The sequence below is a fragment of the Ambystoma mexicanum genome, chromosome 3q, assembly GCF_040938575.1.
Source record: "Ambystoma mexicanum isolate Mex_15411 chromosome 3q, UKY_AmexF1_1, whole genome shotgun sequence".
Taxonomy (NCBI): Eukaryota; Metazoa; Chordata; class Amphibia; order Caudata; family Ambystomatidae; genus Ambystoma; species Ambystoma mexicanum.
This window is the reverse complement of record NC_090926.1, coordinates 138486372-138505493: the sequence shown is the minus strand read 5'-3', so window position 1 is coordinate 138505493 and position 19122 is coordinate 138486372. Positions and strand designations below refer to the sequence as shown.

At 49.2% G+C, this 19122-nt stretch overlaps 1 protein-coding gene and 1 long non-coding RNA gene across 3 annotated transcripts in view; one reads left to right on the top strand and one right to left on the bottom strand.

Moving 5' to 3' along the window:
• LOC138582228 (uncharacterized) overlaps positions 1-4784 on the bottom strand; it is a 43787-nt gene extending 39003 nt beyond the window's left edge. The window contains exon 1 of the long non-coding RNA XR_011304986.1: positions 4657-4784. This is a non-coding gene — a long non-coding RNA (uncharacterized lncRNA). The remainder of the gene's footprint in view (positions 1-4656) is intronic.
• Positions 4785-4932: 148 nt separating this feature from the next.
• Positions 4933-19122, top strand: part of ESPL1 (extra spindle pole bodies like 1, separase) — a 1025090-nt gene continuing 1010900 nt past the window's right edge. For both annotated transcript variants that reach the window (XM_069653328.1, XM_069653326.1), the window contains exon 1: positions 4933-5008. The gene's annotated coding sequence lies outside the window, so the exon portion shown is untranslated. The remainder of the gene's footprint in view (positions 5009-19122) is intronic.

Here is a 19122-nt window from a genome sequence, read left to right as displayed (position 1 = left end):
AGCCACAACCCCGCTGCCATGCAAAGGAACGATATCTGCATGGTGCGTGCATAAATCGCACGCTGCAAAGATCACGCTACACATCCTGAAGACGGAAGCCAACAGCGGGTGCATCCTCAGTTTTAAGACAGCCGTCGAGATGGGTCTGGTGCACATCCTGTACCAGCTTATGGCCCATAAATACTTCGCCAGACCGGACGCCATCGAGCAAACATTCCCCAACCTATTCAGAGGCCTAGGAAAACTAAAACACCGGAAGGTACAGTTGCACATAAACCCGAAGATACCACCCGTCGCCCAGCACTACAGGGGCATTTTCGATAAATATACAACACCAGGTCGAAGAGGAGCTGGACAAGCTAATCAAGCTCAACGTTATTGAACCAGTCTCAGGGCCCACTCCATGGGTGTCCCCCATCGTTCCCGTCCCCTAGAAGTCACCGGACAGATCGATACGCCCGTGTGTCGACATGAGGAGAGCCAATGTGGCCATTGAGAGGGAAAGACACCAGGCGCCCAGGATCACCGACATGATACACCTGCTCCACGGGGCACAGGTCTTCTCGAAACTGGACCTCACCAAAGGCTATCATCAGATTGAGATTGCTCCCGAATCCAGGTACATCACGACATTTGTCACACACCTGGGTCTGTTCCAATATAAAAGGCTCAGTTTTCGGATATCCTCCGCAGCAGAAATTTTCCAGGAGGAAATACATAGAGTCATCAGGCACGTGCCCAACTGCCTGAATTACTCGGATGACGTTCTCGTATTCGGAAAGACCAAAGAAGAGCACGACACTGCTCTCCACAGAGTGTGCGCTGCACTGCAAGAGGCCGGACTAACGCTCAACAAGGCCAAATGCGAGTTCGGGAAAGGCTCCCTACGATTCTTCGGCCACATATTCTCTGACAAAGGGATGCGACCAGACCCGGAGAAGGTGGCGGCACTGAACTCAGCCGCACCCCCAACGAACACGACGGAGCTTCGCTCGTTCCTGGGACTGGCCAGCTATTGCTCCAGATACTTAAAGGACTACGCAACCATCAGTAACCCGTTGCGCCTCTTAACGTGCAAGGATCAACCCTACACATGGTCCACAGACTGTCAAAAGGCCTTTGAGGCGATACGAGATGCCATTTCCAAGGCAGAGGACATGGCGTACTATGACGCCAAAAGGCACACCGAGGTGATAGTGGACGCCAGCCCCGTAGGTCTGGGCGCCATACTAACGCAAATTGACCCACTGGAACCCGCAAAAATATACGTGGTCGCATACGCCAGCAGGAGCCTAACCCCGACAGAACAAGCCTATTCCCAGGCGGAAAAGGAGAGCCTAGCGGTGGTATGGGCATGCGAGTACTTTCACCTGTTTGTGTACGGCAAGGAGTTCACTATCATCACTGACCACCAGGCACTGATCACACTATATGGAGACCCCAAGTCAAGGATGCCGCCCAGAATAGCCAGATGGGGCCTACGACTGCAGGATTACAAATTCATCATCAAGCACCGGCCCGGGAAAGAAGATAATCCAGCGGACTATCTGTCACGCCACCCGACTGGCCCAGCCACACCACAACCATCCATCGCTGACGAATACCTCAATTATGTGGTGCATCACCTACAGCCGTTACCAGTGGGGTGGGCAGACATCATTGCACACTCAGAACAAGACCCGGCTCTACGCATAGTACGACACTGCATACAAGAAGACAGAAGGGCGCACATGCGTCAACAGGCGCAGCACGAATCGGAAGAGGTCCGAGAGGATGTCAAACTAATAGACCATGTCCGGGACGAGCTCTCCATCGTCGACGACCACGTAATACTAAAAGGGTGCAAAGTACTCCTCCCGAAGTCACTGCGCACCAGAACAATCCAGGTAGCACACGAAAGTCACCGAGGAGTGGTGGCCACCAAGAGACTACTAAGGGAAAAAGTGTGGTTCCCCAAACTGGACATGATGGTGGAGGAAATCATAGGACAATGCACGACGTACGCACAGGTAGCACCGCCTCCGCACCCAAACCCACTCCAAATGTCGCCACTACCGAAAAATGTATGGGAAGAACTGGCGGTGGACTTCTTTGGACCCCTAAGAAATGGTACATACGTGTTAGTGCTAATAGATGAACACTCCCGATTCCCTGACGCACAGATCGTGGACAGCACGGCAGCATCCAGCGTCATCCCGGTACTGGACCGCATGTTGTCCACATACGGAATACCCAGGATCATAAAATCCGACAATGGAGCACCATTCATGAGCACAGATTTCGAGAACTTCGCGAGGTATATGGGCTTCCACCATCGGAAGATAACTCCGAGATGGCCACAGGCCAACGGGATGGTCGAGAGGTTCATGGCCAACATCAAAAGAACCCTGCAAATAGCGACCATCCTCCACAAACCTTTCGAACAAGCACTATATCAGTTCCTCAGGGACTATCGCCACACTCCCCACAGCACGACGGGCGTATGCCCCGCTGACTTGATGTTCCGCAGACCAGTACAGACACGACTGCCGGAAGACGCACGCGCAGCAGAGGCCACGCCTCTGGAACAAGAGGCCAGAGACAAGGACGACACCGCCAAAGCCAAAATGAAGGGCACGGCTGATCACAAAAGAAAGGCACAGGAGTCGAACGTGGAACTGGGAAACCAAGTGTGGTTGCGGCAACCCAAACAACGCAAGGAGGACGCCACGTTCGCACCGGAACCGCTGACGGTCACGCACAAGAAAGGAACGAGGATTACGGCCCAGAGAGCCGACCAGTCCTCCGTTACGAGAAATGTGTCGTACTTCAAACCCAAGAAGTGCTACATGGAGGATACAGAGGATCAAGAAGCAGACAGCGAGGATGACCACGCTCAGGACAGATATTACGTGGAGGAGAGCGAGACCTCAGAAGGTGAGGACATTTCATCACCACAGGGCCTGGCCGAGCACACACCTGGTCACAGAGGTCGGCCTCAGAGAAGTCGTTTCAAGCCTCACAGACTCATAGAAGAAATGGAGTAAGGAGGAGAGAGCCATGTGGTTGTTAAAAAAGGGGGAGATGTCAGGTTGTTAATGAGGGCTATGCAGCCCACCCACATCGTTGTGTGGGCAGACCGCCGTTGCGGTCTTAGTTCCCTGCACAAGGGAAGTGACGTTGGGCTAGGGAGGGGGCGGGACATGGGGAAGGCAGTTCCTGTAGGTGTGCCGAATAAAGAGGTTGCACTGTACCCCGGCTCCCGTGTGACTCTGTTCATAGCGGTTAGGGGACCCGCGTAAAACCCTACACAAGTCAGAACCACGCACCTCATAAAGATAGTAAAGTTAAAGAAGCGATGGCAAGGGAACTTAATGCCGTAGGGCTCCCGCCCGCCCCGCCCCCCTTTGCAGCGCTGCGCTTCATCCAGAGCCCCTGGCTGCTGCCGCATTCGCCCCCACTCCAGTGGCAATATATCACCCCCAGCAGCATGCTAGACAGCAGTGAGCCTGCACATAAAACAAGCAAGCATGGGTTCGACATGGAGCTTTATTTCCAACTGGGTGAGTTAATTGCTGTTCAAACAGTGAAAGCTGTGTTGCATATGAGGGTGAAGACAGATGGGGTATGCACTGGACAGTTTTGTAGAAAACCTGTGTATACAGCAAAAAGCCACTGCCATTTGCGAGGTGGCAAACATGCAAATACATACTTGCCAACCCTTCTAATTAAGGCAGTAGGCTACTGCTTTTTAAGCAGGCCTACCGCCTACAGATTTGGGTGACAGATCCTACTGCTTTTTACAGTGGCAGATAATTTATGCGACTCCAAGGCCATTAATCTGTCCCTGCAATGGGCGGGTAAGAGATACATTTGAGTGATTGGCTCAGATCAATCCCCTCTGACAGCTACACTCTGCCCTGCACTCTTGCAGGGACAAATCAATCCCCTCTGACAGCTACACTCTGCCCTGCACTCTTGCAGGGACAAATCAATCCCCTCTGACAGCTACACTCTGCCCTGCACTCTTGCCGGGACAATCCTTAGGTGAACCACTAGTGAAGGCAAGTGGCAGAGCATACCACTCACACAGCATCTGCCTATAAGACTGAGGAGGGTATCAGTCTCCTGTTGTTCAGTGTTTAACCTCCACTGCAGGAATAAATATGTACTGCCCGGGCTACTGCTACAGAGCAGTGGCAAATGTTACCTACCAGCTGTGTGATTACCTTCTGTGAAGTTAGGTAATTGAATTTGGTAGTAACTTACCTTTCACAATTATACATTGTAAACATTTGAGCCTCTTTCCATGTTGTGCTGTTTGATGGGTTGTTCATTTTAGAATCCTCCAGGGGTGCCAACAATGTATGTTGTGTAATTTCCAGTGATGTCATTGTTATCACAAGTATTATTTTTGAAACTTGAAAAATCCTACATCTTTTTGGTCACAGAATGTTGGCAAGTATGCAAATACGCTTACGCAAACAATAAATCCGACTTGCTGGCAGCCGAATTTGCAAAAAACACCCACCCTGAAATTCAGCCATAAATCACTTCTGTTTGGGGGAAGAAGGGAGCCGGGATGGGTATAATAATTACCAGCCAAGAATAAACACAAAGACCCGCTGCAAACATAATCAAAATAGAAAAAACAAACCCACCGTCGCCTAAATATACTTGCCGCTTCGAAACACTTCCGAGATGTAAAAGCGCCTTATACATAGACGATAAATACCAGCCCGTGCACGGCACAAAGTCCTCCTTCCTCCGTGAATCTCTCCCTAAGCATGTATACTTCCAATCCACTTCCTACACGAAAACGTCATGACGACGTAACTGCATTTCAGAAATACGTGGTAGACGTCATCACGCTGTAAAGGCATTTTAAAAAGTGTCGGCAAACTTTTAAACTGACACGAAATGCTATCGGGTCTAATAGATACTTTAAATTTGTGTTTCAATTGATATTGAAAGCAACTTAAGGCGGCCTTTTACCAAACGCTATTTTTGAGTTTACTGGCGGTATTGGGTGAGTGCGCGCGATTCAGTTCTTGTTGTGAATTGTATATGCGTTTCTTTTAGTATCCGTTAACTTTTGCAACCTCTGTACATACACGTTGAAGTAAATGGATGAAGCTGTAATTCGTCGTATTGTACGTGACTTTCAAAATATCTGGTTTTGAAATTCCCAGGGCAGCCTACAGTTGTTGGTATCTTAGACACAGTAGCTTCTCCGAAAAATCGTTTACGGTGCAGTTCAGGCTCTGGAATGTTTGCAGGCGCAGTAACTGCTGTGCAGCTACAACAAAGACTGTGGCTGGTCTGCTGCAGACGACTGTGTCTATTCTGTGCCCGCTAATGATTGAGATGTGTACTGTCTCAGTTTCAGCGTCTACTCTGAAAGTAATGATTCCCCAGGGCGAATGACTGCAGACCTGGTACTTTCTGTGTCTAATGGCCCTTCTGTGGATAATAACTGCAGGCACAGTGCCTGTTCTATGTCTAATGGCTATAGACGCAGAAATAACACCCCGATGAATAGCAGCAGACACTACCTTCTCTAGCGCTAATGGTAGAGGGCCACCTGGCTGGAAAACCTGAGTACAGACACAGAGCCAGGTTTTGATGGGGGGGGGGGCTGGGAGTGCCAGCTTGGGTGGCTGCCTGGCCTTCGATATTGCAGCATGTTTCGTACACGCACTGGTAGGTAGAACACAACTCAACCACGCACCCCTCAGAAAATGTGGGCACAATTGGCAAATTGGGTCTTTTAGTCTTGAAAAATACAGCCAAGTGGCAACTAACTTTGTGTGGCTATGATACGTGGGCTACCAAAGGTTCACTCAGTTGACTGCTGGGTTTACAAATGCCCATTCAGTTACTAGCAAGGTTCGGACTGGCCTCTAGGGCAATGCCCAAACCAATAAATAAAATGCCAGTGTAGGTCAGTTTTTTTTGGGTCAACGGTGGGCCACCTTTTTGGCTCATGTGGGCCAGTTTGATGCGTTACTTCAGCATCTGGCTAGTAGTTTTGACCAGTGTTACTGAATAAATGTTCTTTAAAATGCGAATTTTGCATCACATTTGATCAAATACCTTCCCCCCCTGGGCGTTACTCAATTTGTCACAAAAGGAAAGAATTGCCATTTGTAACTGTGGGACACTTTTTTTCATTGGTGCCCGAGACTATTTTGTGCCCCAGTCCGACTCTGTTGCTAGCTACACTTACACGCAACAAGCGTAGGCCTAGTAAGCAGGCAGCATGCATGCTTCTTTGTAACTACACTACTACTGCCTGGTTGCAAACATTCGAACAACTCAAAACTCAACCGCACCTGTTCCACCACACCTGTTGGAAAATGGATCGGCCCGGGCAGGAAAATTCAGGTCTCATACAGTTTTAGTTAGTGGACTCCGCGATCATTCAAGACCAGTCAGTGCCACCACCGTCCACCTTACCAAAGTCATAAGGGTCTCTACTTGGGCGGGGTCCATTGAGCCCCACAGGCATTGAGGCACACACCACCTGTGGTAAGAGGTGGTGAATGAACTTAGGCAAAGGGGCAGCAGCGAAGCACAGAAGCCACACACACACACACACACACACACCCCAATAAACAAACAAACACTTTCTAAGTTGACTCTGACTCCCAGACTCTGTCCCACACTCACCAGTCCAATTTCGGTGCTGAGGGTCACGGGCCACTGGAGCAGCAGCAGGCCAGCCAGCCGGGGGTGGGGGGAAGCATGCATGAGACAGGGAGTCGCACTGGCACGGTCGTGAGCTGGGAGGGCAGCCACAGGCCAGGAAGCAGTCACTGACTGTCTCTGAACAACGCACACGGCACGTTGGCCACGTCGGGTGGCCAGGAGCAGATCAAGGAGGCAGGCTGGCTCACTCGCTCAGCTGGTTGACTGGAACTGACTGAAGTGTTTGCGTGGAACTGACTGAAGTGTGTGCGTGGAAGTAGTGGACTGCTGGTCCCAATTTCTCAAAGACAGTAATGTAAAGGCATGTCAATTGTTTCTGGGCTGGGCACACAGATTTGCTAAATTTGTAGCCAATGTGCCTTGGCTGCGTCAGTCCCGGCTCCAGATAGTCTGGCCTGGGTCAGGCCGGCCCAGGGATGGGGGAAATGGAAACTAGTGCGTGGCAGTGCGATTTTCATTGAATGAGGCGAGTGAGCATCAGGTGCCTGGCAGCTTGCTCTGCAGGAAAAGCAGCAGTGTCGCAGTCGCTCACACCACAGTGTGATTTTAATTGCATAAGCAATGAGCCTCATGCTGCCTGCTGCAGTCAGTGAAAGTATGCATCATTAGCCCTCCTTCCTTTGGGAGTTGTCACCCTTCAGGAAGAGGCAGTGGCAGCCCGGGCTGGGGGTGGGGGAGCGAGTTGACGAAAACATGAAAATTGCAAACGGGCACACCTCACACAATGCCCAGTATCCATCTTCCACCCATCTCTATCTACAAGAGGCACAATATGCTACGCTCCTCTCATGCACAGAGCGATGATCATAACAGTCCTGAATTCTTAGCCAACAATGATGCTTGAAATTTCTTTTTGTTGATCTAGCACTGCAGCAGTTAAATTGTTGGTTAAAGAAATGAGCAACATGGACAATGTTGCAAACAAAACCACATTTTCCAGGTATACTCGTTTTCCAAATAAAATAAATTGTTGCAAAAGCGTTATTGTTGCTGCTGCTGTGATCTACACTTGTTTGTGTATTCCTTTTTGAAAACATAACTAGAAATCCTAAGAGTCTGCGACACATGAACATGTTCATTTGAGTATGTGTATGATGTATGTATTGTAATGAAAACACTTGCTTTCACTATCGACAAGCCATCGTTGTTGCCTCCCCTAGGTAGTCTGGTACACTACATTGACTAACAATAGTCTATGAGCGAGGGCTTTTTATTTTGTGCAAGGCACATGTCATGGGTCCTCACTTTTCAGTTGTTGCATGCTTCTGCGTGGCGCGTGTGTGCGTTTTCTCTGCAGTCTGCAGTATTAAGTTTACAAACTTTGCACTAGTAGGCAGATGGGTGGTTGCCATTCCATCCATGTCTTTTTCTGCTTTTGAATTTGAAATCATGGTACCAGCAATGCACCGGCAGAACGCATACAGCAATGATGGCACTTGCAATTGTGCCACCTCCAGGCCAGCACCGCCGGGCCACTGGTGGTGGCACGGCAGTGACATCAACTCTCTAGGTCTTCCCCCACACAGCATGCATGGTAATGATTATGATGCCGTCTGTTTTGCCAACAAATGGACAGGATCAATCATCATTCCCAGGCGGCTAACCAGGCAGGCTAAGGCACGGGTGCGGGGGAGGGGGTGGATGTGACAGAACTGTACTGGTCTGTTGGAAGTGGAACTTATCAGCACACACACAGGTTGGGGGGGTGGTTGTGTATGCATTGAGCCGCTCACACTCTGGCTTGGGACCTCGCTGTCGTCACCGCGCAGCTGAAGCCTTGCAGCACCATAGACGGGTGGGCGTGCGTGCGGCTGGCGCATTGAAATTAACGACAGGAGACCAGGGGGGGGGGTGCACCCCCCTTGCTACGCCACTGGGGTACGTACTCTGGGGCTAACGATTCCAGTCACAGTATCTGCTCTGGAGATAATTGTATATAAAACAATATTTGCTCATGAGCATATCTGGGGTGAATGACTGCAGAAACAGTAAAAACACCATGCACCTTATTCTTCCCGTGTATCCTTGCCCATTCCTAATTCCCCTCTGACACCTTGAACCACTCTCTTTTAGAGAAACATCGTTAAAAAGTGATCAGTAGGGATAAACCATCATGCCACGATTTTCAATATTTATTTTGTGCAACTGATGCGATGTGAACTCATACACTTCACTTGCGCCAAAATGGTGGTGATCTGTGCACAAAGGGCCTTTAAATGTGTGTATCATAGTTGTGCACATTGAGGTGCTCTTTTCCCACCAAATGCACAACTGCGCAAGGCAGAGGGTGGAAAGGGGGTTCTGGGCATGTTCAAGTAAATTGTGTTTTTCAAAGCACAGGAAAAAACATTTCCCTCTGCCTATTTGCAACCGGTGCAGGGGGATATAAAATGTATGGAAAGGTCCCTTAACCTCTTGAAATGAATGAGTGAATGCTGTATGTAAGCGAGTGAATGGTGAGTCAAAGCATGTTTGTGCTGAGCCAGGGAGCCGATTTTGGCTGCTGAGAGCAGCACTTTTATTTGCATTTTCAACAGTAAGCACACATGTAACCACCCACCAACCCTACTTTCACCCCACTTTCTCCCCCACTCTATTCCCGCCCCATTTCATAAAATCTGTAGATGGCTCCCCGTCTCAAGTCTCTGTGTGGCCAGCTCTCACCAGCTGGTGTACAGGCCCTTGCACCGTTTCAGAACCCCATAGTCCTCGCCTCCCCTAGAAACTTCAGCCATATCTCCTCCCAGCTTCCTGTGAAGGCGCCCTTCCCAAGTGGAGCGAGTACTCGCACCAGCCCCAGCAATAATTTTTCCTCAGGCACCATGCGGCCCGCCAGTCCTGCTGCAGGAGATGCAGGATAATGTCCCTGTCCGACAGAAACCTTTGATCTCCTTGTATCAAATGGGTCACCCGCTCCAGTGTCAAACATTTCCAGATTTCACTAACCCGTTTGTGTTCTGTGAGAACAGCTTTTTGTCTCCATTTGTGTGCCACCACTAGTGTTTCTGCCACGGTCAGGATGACATGAACTTTCTAGGGTAGACTTTCCAGAACCCCGTCATCCCTATGTTGTCCAGCATCGGACTCCCAAAAATACTATTAATTGCTGCACAAATCCTCTCCCTATAAGGCTGTATGACTGGACATTCCCAATCAGATATGCTTCCAAAATCCCATTTCCCCACATCCCCTCAAGCAGAGCACTGACACAGTTGGGTAGAATGTAGTTTTCCTGGGGTGAGATGCTCTTGGACCATTATCTTAACCCACATCTCCTGAATGGCCTGCGGGAGCTTGGGGATATTGCCCTTAACTAAGTCCAAAATTCCCCCTTCAGCAGCTGCCCAACTGCAGTTTCCCACTACTCCACATGGTGCCATGCCTGGCACCTTGCCCTTTATTCTATAATCCCATAGAACGCTCCTACAAAATGCCTGTCCCCTTTGTCCAGACGGTGTGATCCCTGTTGGCCGCTGACCTGACCATTGGGTTCGTAAGAAAGGGCCTCAGTTGAGAGTAGTGATAACTCTCCCTCTCATCTAGTCCTGCTTGCACTGTGAAAAGGATTTAATGTCCTGACCCGAGAACATGTCACGTAGTTTGCAGCACACTGCCGCCTCCCACACATTGAAGGTGTGAACTGTGGATTCCTAAACGGCGACGTCAGCGGGGAGGGGGAACGTGGTCAAGTTCACCCTACACAGCTCATCTCATGAGTCACCTTCTAGGGCTCCTATCCTGCTACGGTACATGTTTGCAGGTCTATTTCCCTTGGGGTGCCACAACACCTCGTCAAGCAGCGAACCCATCACTGCTTTGTCCATTAGACACCAGACCTTCCCGCTATCGCCCCTGAACAAATCCCGGATCACTCGGATTTGAGCCGCAAGGAAATGGCGGAAGAAGTTTGGGGCTCACAGCCCTCCTTGCTTCTGGGAGACATCTGAATAGCTAACCTGGGTCTCTTGTGTTTCCAAATAAATGACTGCACATGTTTTCAAAGGGTCCTGAAGAAACCATGGGGAACCCCCACTGGCAGTGCCATGAAATGGTAGTGCTCTTGGCAAAATCACTATACGGCCATTTATCCTCCCCATCCAGGATATTGATAAGGGCACCTATTCCAATAGCAGCCCGTGTAGCTTTTCCGCTAAAGGCGGCTAGTTGGCATGGTAAAGAGCAAGTAATCTGGACCCACAAATATCTAATGCCGTTTTCCGCCCATCTGTAGGCTACTAGGGGCGGTCATGTGTAATAGCTGAGTTGTGGGCATTTCTTTTTAACCCAGCCACCTCCCCAAAGAGAAGTTCCTGCAAGATCCCTTGGAATGAGGTTTCTGGTTCTGTGATGGAGGAGCATGTCATCAGGAAACGCTGCGACTCTATGCTCCTCATCCCAAAAAGGGAATCATCCTAATATCTGGGGAGGCCTTAATGCTGGTCAAGAGCGGCTCCGGGTGGATGTCGTATAAGAGCGGGCAACCCTGCTTAGTGCCTTGTGAGACCTTGATCCCAAGGGAAAGTTAACTGTTGATTGGCAGGCGCAAGGCGGGAGTTCGGTAGTTGGCTCTTACCATTTGAAAGGAATTTAGAACCGAATACAATAACCTCCATGGTATGGAAGAGGAATGGCCATTCGACTTGGTCAAATTCCTTCTCGCTGTCCAACATTAGTATAAGAGCAGGTGTTCTAGATTTATTTATTTTTACAATCGGATGACGGACCCGAGGTCTGCCTATGGGGAGGAGCTTATCCATGCGTAACGCTAGAACCTTGGTGTATTAATCATTGTGTCTAGATTAATAAAGCAATCGGCCTGTACGAACCGCATATTGACTTCCTTTCCTGGCTTTGGGAGCAGCACAACCTTGGCTTCTTCCATTGTCTGGGAGATGCAATCTGCACCCACCCTGATCTCCCCCCCCCCCCCCCCTGAAAGAGTTGAAGAGCTGGGGTAAGTGCAGTATCGGCGCCTCTCTAAAGGTTTTGTAGAAACACGCTGGAAAGCTGTCTGGGGCCTTTCCTTATGGCAAGGCAGCTATATCTGCTCTTATTTTTTCAGGAGTGATGTTTCCCTTAAGTTCTTCCAGTTCTTGAGGAGTGATCTTTGGGAGGGCACTGGCACAGTTATTCCCTTTGGGCTCCCTCCTCAGGGGAATGTTATGTGTACAGAGATGAATAATATTGCGTGAAGACTGAAGATTATGTTGGAGAGCAGTGCTTTCTTGCCCCCCCCTTGCCTTTATTTTAAGGATTGTCCTTGACTCTTCATTTTTCCTAATCCACCTCGCTAATCCGCCTTATTGGCTTTCCAACAATACCTCTGTTGGAGGTAGAGCAATGAATGCTCTGCAGCTCTAGTCTGCAAAACATTGAATTGCTCGTTAATCAACAGATATTCCCTTTGCAGTGTACTCCCTGCGTAGCATACTCCCTGCGTTATTTGCCATTTGAGCCATACGTTTAGCTTCCAATTCCTTCTGTAAGAGACCTATTTGTTTGTCCCTCTGGCACTTCTGTTGCGCTCCTTTTCCCCCCCCCCCTCAATGTAGCCTTAAACTCGTCCCACACCACCTGGTTGCGTACACCCTCTGTTGGATTAAGTGCAAAGTAATCCAAGATTTTATCCTTTGTCCTCATGAAGGATGTGGCTAGGGAACTTCCACTACCATAGGCCTGGTTCGTTCTGCCCCTTATTTAAGGTAATATGGGTGCATGGTCTGACAGGGCAATCACTCCTAGCTCTATCCCTGTGACCCTACCCAATAGTGACCTCGAAATTCAGGAGTAATCCTTGAGAAGGAACTATAAACGTGGTAATAAAATGTGTACCCCCCTCAGTTCCCCCCAGCCATCTAACACCAATTGGGCCATGTGTTCATTCAAGCGGACAGATGGCGCCACCTGGTTGTGGAACACCCTTGTGCTCCGGTCTTCTCTTGGTCCTATGCCAGATTAGTCGCCTACCAATATTATCTGCCCTTGGCAAAAATCTCCAATTTGGTCAGTGTCGCCCACAAGAACCCATCTTGCCCCGAAATGGGTATGTAGATTGCTACCGCTGTATATGTCCCCCTCTCCCATTGGAAAGAGGCTGTCCCCCTCTGAAACTGAGCTGATGCCTGGAAGGTCCCAAATAGCGATTAACAACCCCAAACCTCTTTCTTCCCTGCAGTGTTGGATTGGCACAGATGGCAGTACCCCTTGATTTTCCCATCTCGCCTCTGAACGTGTGTCTCTTGGAGGGCTAAAATTCCTGATGTTTCCACCCGTGCCAAGAACTGTTCACCTTCCTTCTCTTACCCGGGGAATTAAGCCCCCTGCCGTTTAGGGAAGTTACCCAAAGCACTTCCCTCATTGCCATGGTCGTCTTACTGTGCGGCTCGCACAGAGTGGCTGCTGTTGGATCTCTCCTCGCCCCCTCACCCCCTTGAATGCCTCCTCTGAGCGGGCTCAACCAGCCTCTAGCTTCCCCCGACCCTCCATTTCTGGAACTGAGCCCTTGTAACAACCCAGAGTAAACCTGTGCGGGACCCCCTCCATGTAGATAAAGCAAGAAACCCTGTACCTTTCACCTAACTATTTCCCCCAGGCGGACCACACCATTCCTTCCTGTAACCCCCATTTCCCTCAACATGGTGCTCATGTGTCAATGGACGTGTGGGCACCTTACACAGCTGCCCCCGTTGGGGGTTGGAGGGGTAATTAACCGTTCCCCTTAGGACCTGTTTATTTTAGCCCCTTGTCGAAAGCTTCGTCCACTCTCACATTTTCCTCTTGATCGGTTCTCTCGTTGGTCTTCTTGCCTTGGTGACCCTTCATCCTCAATCTGCAGGACCCTTGCACCTTCCTTGCAGGTGGTGATCTGATGCGGTTTCCCTTTTTCCCCTTCCCATTCGAACAGTAGTCCAAAGGGAAAGGTCCATTTTATAGCTTATGTCCTCTCGCATTGGGGCATGCACCACCGGGCCCATCATTCTATGCTTCACCAGGGTGGTCTGGGATAGGTCCTGGAATAGCTGAAGTTCCGAGCCATTGTAGCTGATTGATCTGGCAGCCACCAACACCTTCTCCTTCTCCCTGTACTTGGGTAAGGCCACCACTACATCCGTGGGTCTGGCCCCTGGATCTCGCCTCTTTGGCCCCACTCTGTGTATGTGGTCCAGCTCTATACCCGACCAGTCTCCACCAACAGCAGGTCCACCAAATCCGCTCCTGCCCCATGGACCCTCATCTCCCCCAGTCGGTACCTCGCTGTCTCTGCAGATTACCCTCCTGTGGTTTCTTCACTGACTTGGGGGCAGCTTCCATGTCCTTCCCCTTGTTTTTAAACCTATTGTGTAGGCAGGTCTGATTGGGGTGGAGAGCCCTGCCCCCTCCTCTTCTCCCTGATATTGTGTTGCACCCTTTGGACCTCTTCTGACGACTTTTTCAGGGTTTAGGAACCTCCTCCCTCCACCACTTTGTGGGTCCACCCTTGACTGTGCGGTGGGGGGGGCACAGTAGAACTCGCCTCTGTACAGGTGAGCCACTGTTTTTCCTCATCGGGTTTCAAATGACTCTCCTCCTGGCACCAGGGCCAGGATCAATCTGCCCTGTGCCTGTCCAAATGGCCTCTCCCTTAATCTTCTTGGCTCACCACGAATGTAGACGGACTCTTTAGCCCTCTATTCAGCCTCAGGATTGGCCCGGGGAGGCCATGGCCCCACCTTCTCCGCCTCTTGCTCCCTTGTCTCCCTTGCTCTGCTCCTGGATGGGGGTGTGCTGGCTGAGGCACTATATGCAGCTCCAAAATGTACCTCAAATTGGCCTCCAGCCGCCCCGGGTGCTGCTTGATTGTATCTAGCCAGGTTCTTGTTTGCGGTTCTTTGGCCACTCTCGTTGTTTATCTACGGTGTTGTTGCCAGTGTTCTTTCTAGGTTGTCATTTTCTGCTGAGCCAGGTGTTGAGCAGTTTCCTTGTTCCAGGTGTTGGCGATTAGACCTGAGAACTCTTGTTTGACCGAATTCACTTTTTTCTTAGTGTTTTGCCTCTTTGTAGGTAGTTGCTACATCTTCTCTTCCTGGGCGATACCGGCTAATCTTGGCTTGAAGGAATTCAGCTCCTTGTCTGTGCAAGGCTTTGTGGGTGATGCAGAGTGCTTCAAATTTGACGCACTTTTTCACTGGTAAACTGTGTAGGCTTTTCATTGCTGAAGTGATATGGTATCTTCTGCTTAGTCTTGGTACGATCCTGGCTGCTGTATTTTGCACCCTTCAGAGTTTCTCGGTCAGGCTTTCTTGCGTTCCTAGGTAGAGGCTGTTTGCATAGTCAATTCTTGTGAGTATCGGGGATATTCGGTACGCGGAGCATGCTGCTCGACACCTCTACGTGCTACACTACACCAACGCTTAACTCTGCTGCGTTAAAAGCCACATAACGAACCCTGTGAGGCGAAGCCCGCACAGGCCAAGGGCGTGGTGTTGTGCGCCGCAGGTGTTTGTCATCGCACAATGGAGCCACAGATCTCGCCCGCTGTGTTCCTTGCCACGTAATCTCCGAACCATTTGGTACCTGGATGCTACCAGCGGCGCAGGTACCAGCAGTACTGCGTTGTAGCATAATGTCCCCTAATCTTCCTGCATACTCTGATATCTTGCCAAGCCCTTTTCTACCGCCGGCATCAGGTACTGTCTGAATGTGCCAAGTCTTGTCTATCGCAGCCACCCTCTCCGCCCCCTCATGCACCAGAACACTTTCTCCATGCAGCCTCCACCGCCGTAACTCACGCCCATCTTCCTGTACGGCAGCTCGCACACACTATCCAAACAAACCACTGTCCACCCCATGCCGTAATAAGCGCTTATGATCGAGTTCAGGGCATAACCTCTCAGTGCACCCTAAACTACACCTACCCGCCACGCATTTCAAATACCTCCTTAGAAGCCACCATCTGATACTGCCCAGACCCGTGCTTCTTGCTCTTGCCCATACCACTGCACCCCCAAGCCCTCTCCCTGCCAGCCCCTCAGCCGCCCCGACTGCAAGTTCTGCTTCTGGCCCCTCCAGCCACGCACCTCACGAGCATCCAAAGTGATCACAAATCCTATAAACCAGTGGTCTTCAAACTTTTAATGCCAAGTACCTCCCCGCCGCCGAGCAAAAAATAAAATAATTTGGGACCCCCATGCCCGCCCCTCTGTGTTGGTGTTTTCTTTTTGTAGAGAGGACTGCAGAGTGCGTGGTGCCATAATTTTGAAGGGATATGTTGTTGGGTAGACAATCGCATCCAATCCCAACATGGAAACTGCAAATAAACACAAAATTCTGCAGTAGGGATTTTATTTTCTCCAAATACATTCCTATTAGTATATTCAGGAGAAGGCAATTTGATTTTACAGCGCAAGTACTAATGGGAAGGGTGGGTCTGTCTCTCTGCAGAAAATGAATCAATGTGTGGCTTTATTTTTGGGACTGCCACTCTGAGGTTGTCCTGCACTTCCAGCCTTGTGCAGTGTTTAGTTTTCAGTACAGCCAATGCTGAAAAGCCTATTTCGCACAAGTAGGAAGACCCAAAGGTTAAGAGACTGTATAGCAGACCTTGCCAATGTAGGATACTCCTGTATTACCTTCAGTCAAAGTCACCCACTGCAATGTTCCTAAATTCAAATTGCAGAGTTTTGTCTGACTGAACTTAAATCAGCTACTCATGGCCATCAAATGGGAGATGCACCACCTCCTCTGCCAGAAAAGGCTGTATCACCCAGTCATTAATGCCAGCATTTTCTTCAGGGAAATATTTATCAAAGCTGGACCTTAATGTTGTTGGGTAACTTGTGATTGGGTCTAGGACATGCAGCAGGTTGTACTCAGTTTCCTCAATTGCTTCTGCAAGCAATGGGAACTGAACTGCTACCCCAGCTACAATTGTTCTTTTCCAGAGGTCTAGCCTTGAAGGCAAATACATTTTGATTCATTGTAAATTAATTGGCATTGGCTCCTTGCAAAGACATATTGAGGGTATTTAGCTTATCGAAAATATCAGCAAGGTATGCCAAGAGCACAAGCCAGCAGGGATCACAAAGATGGTTTGCTTTGCCAGTGTCCACATCCAAAAGGAATTGCCACACTTAATCTTGGAGTTCAAACACACGTTGCAGCACTCTTCCCCTGGACAGCCATCTGACTTCTGTGTGAAGGAGCAAACCATGTTCTGACCCCATTTCTACACACAGAATTGCAGAGACGTGCTCTTTTTGGCTGTGCTTTGATGGCATTAACTATTTTTACAGCTGGTTTGAGTACATCAGAAAGTTCATTGTCCATATTCTGAGGAGCAAGTGCTTCATGGTGAATTATGCAGTGTCCATGCAACATGTGGTGCGACTGCCAACATTTTGACCTTCAACTCCGATCTATCTTCATACATTGAAGGGGCACCATCTGTGCAGATTCCTACGCACGCTTCCCATCTCAAACAGTGGCTGCTCATAAAATCATTTAAAATGTCAAGCCGTTCTGATGCTTTTGCCCTGGTTTTAATGGCCTTACAGAACAGTCTTCCAATATTGCGGTTGCCCCACAGTACCTTACATAGGCTATTAAATGAGCCTCTAGGGATATATCTGTTGCCTCATCCAGCTGTAATGCAAAGACTGGTTTGCAGCATTGTGATTAATTGTGCAGTGATATTTTGTGCCATATCACACGTTGGCTGATGGTGGTGTCTGACAGAGGAATCATTTTTAGCTTGTCCGCTACACTTTCAGCCCCCATTCCTCTGCAGATTGCCATGGCTGCTGGTAGAACGACTTTCTCAGCATGGGTGAAAGGTTTTTTATTTTTGGAAAGGAGGTAGGCAACATCATAAGATCAGTGCACTGGCTGGAGTAGAAACAATATTTTGCACTGTACTTTTCTGCTGACTGATGACTTGTAATTTACGAGCAAAGAAGTGTCTGCTCTTGCCAATGAGATCCCCCATGTTTTGTTTCCAAGTAGCGTCTTAATTTGTCTGGTTTCAGGCTCTCATTGGCTAAAGTTGCTCCACACACTGAGGCCTCGTTTCACCTCCGATCACAATGGAAGTAAATCCAAGGTCTAAATCTACTTCCTGGCTTTTGCAGGTTTTTTTTCTGTCAATGTCTGCGTCTGCCTTCCTTTTCACACTACTGTTTTTGGGCAAAAAGTGCTCCATTTCAAAATGGGTTACTCACCTATGAAAAAACCTAGGATTGTAAGGATTTGAAAACGATAATTCAAAAACAAAAATGCAAAACATGTAGCTCTGACAAAATCTCACATGCACCAGAAGGTTTTTCACCAAAAATTAGGGGCATGAATGAATGGAAAAAACGCGATCCTCCAATAGTGCACCACATGTGGTGATGTGGTGCTGTGTCTACATGTCATATGGGTCCCGGTTTGAAGATCTGGTAGGCAAGGGACTTTGCTGACTGCTTGTGCTAGCCACAAACCATTGGGGCATTTCGTGGTGGTCCTCTAAGAAAGAAATTCTACCTTTGCCCTCAGACACAACCATAGCCTCTTTACCCATCACTTCACAAATCACTATTCACTTGTACGGAGTCCCCACAGACCTCATTTCTCCCCCGCTTAGAGTGGAACCAGTCTGTGGCCACAGCTTGTAATGCAAGGTGCACATCTTAAGCACTCGGACAAAAAAAACAGAACTCAATACATCACTGAGCTAAATCAATTCTGACTGGTAACATGGGGGCAATTGCTGCCTCCCCCAAGACTCAGTTAAGGCCCCTCTCATGTGAAAGTTTGAAATGCCCTTGCACCTCTAATTTGAAATGGATTAAATGCCCTGGCACATTCCCTGGCCACTGCTGCTGCAGGAGAAACTAGTCCCGTTGGGACCTCTGTTCTATCAACTACAACAGAGGCCCCCATGCCTCAATTTTCCTTGTGTTTCTGTGCACTTTATTTATTGGTCATGTATATAATTGCCACTTAACCTTTTCAAGGTAAAAGGATAGAAAAGCAGGAAACCTTGTGCCACCATGCAACTCTGGTGTTGATGGACGTAATCTGACGCAGGATCACTGAAGCTGCAGTAGAGTACTATTTACTGTTGGAAGTGGCACCTTACATCCTCATTGGCTGTCAGTAAGCCAGATTGAGCCAGCAGCACAGCTTGACACCCTTGCCAAATGCAAGTTTAGAGATGCTGGCTGCCGTGAATTGGCATGCTACCGTCCCCTCCCATATGAAAGTAGGGCAGTATGTCACTAATGAGCCATCATTAGTGGTTTCCTGCTCTGCATTCATATACGAGGGGGTTTGTCATCCCTGCAAAAGGTGTGTGCTTTTCCTTGTTTCATGAATGGGCTCCTAATGGAAACTGCAGGGCCTCACAAAGGCCCGGCCCCTGTCCTTAGTTAGTGCGACAGGGGCCAGGCCTTTGTGCGGCCTCAGGCTCCATTA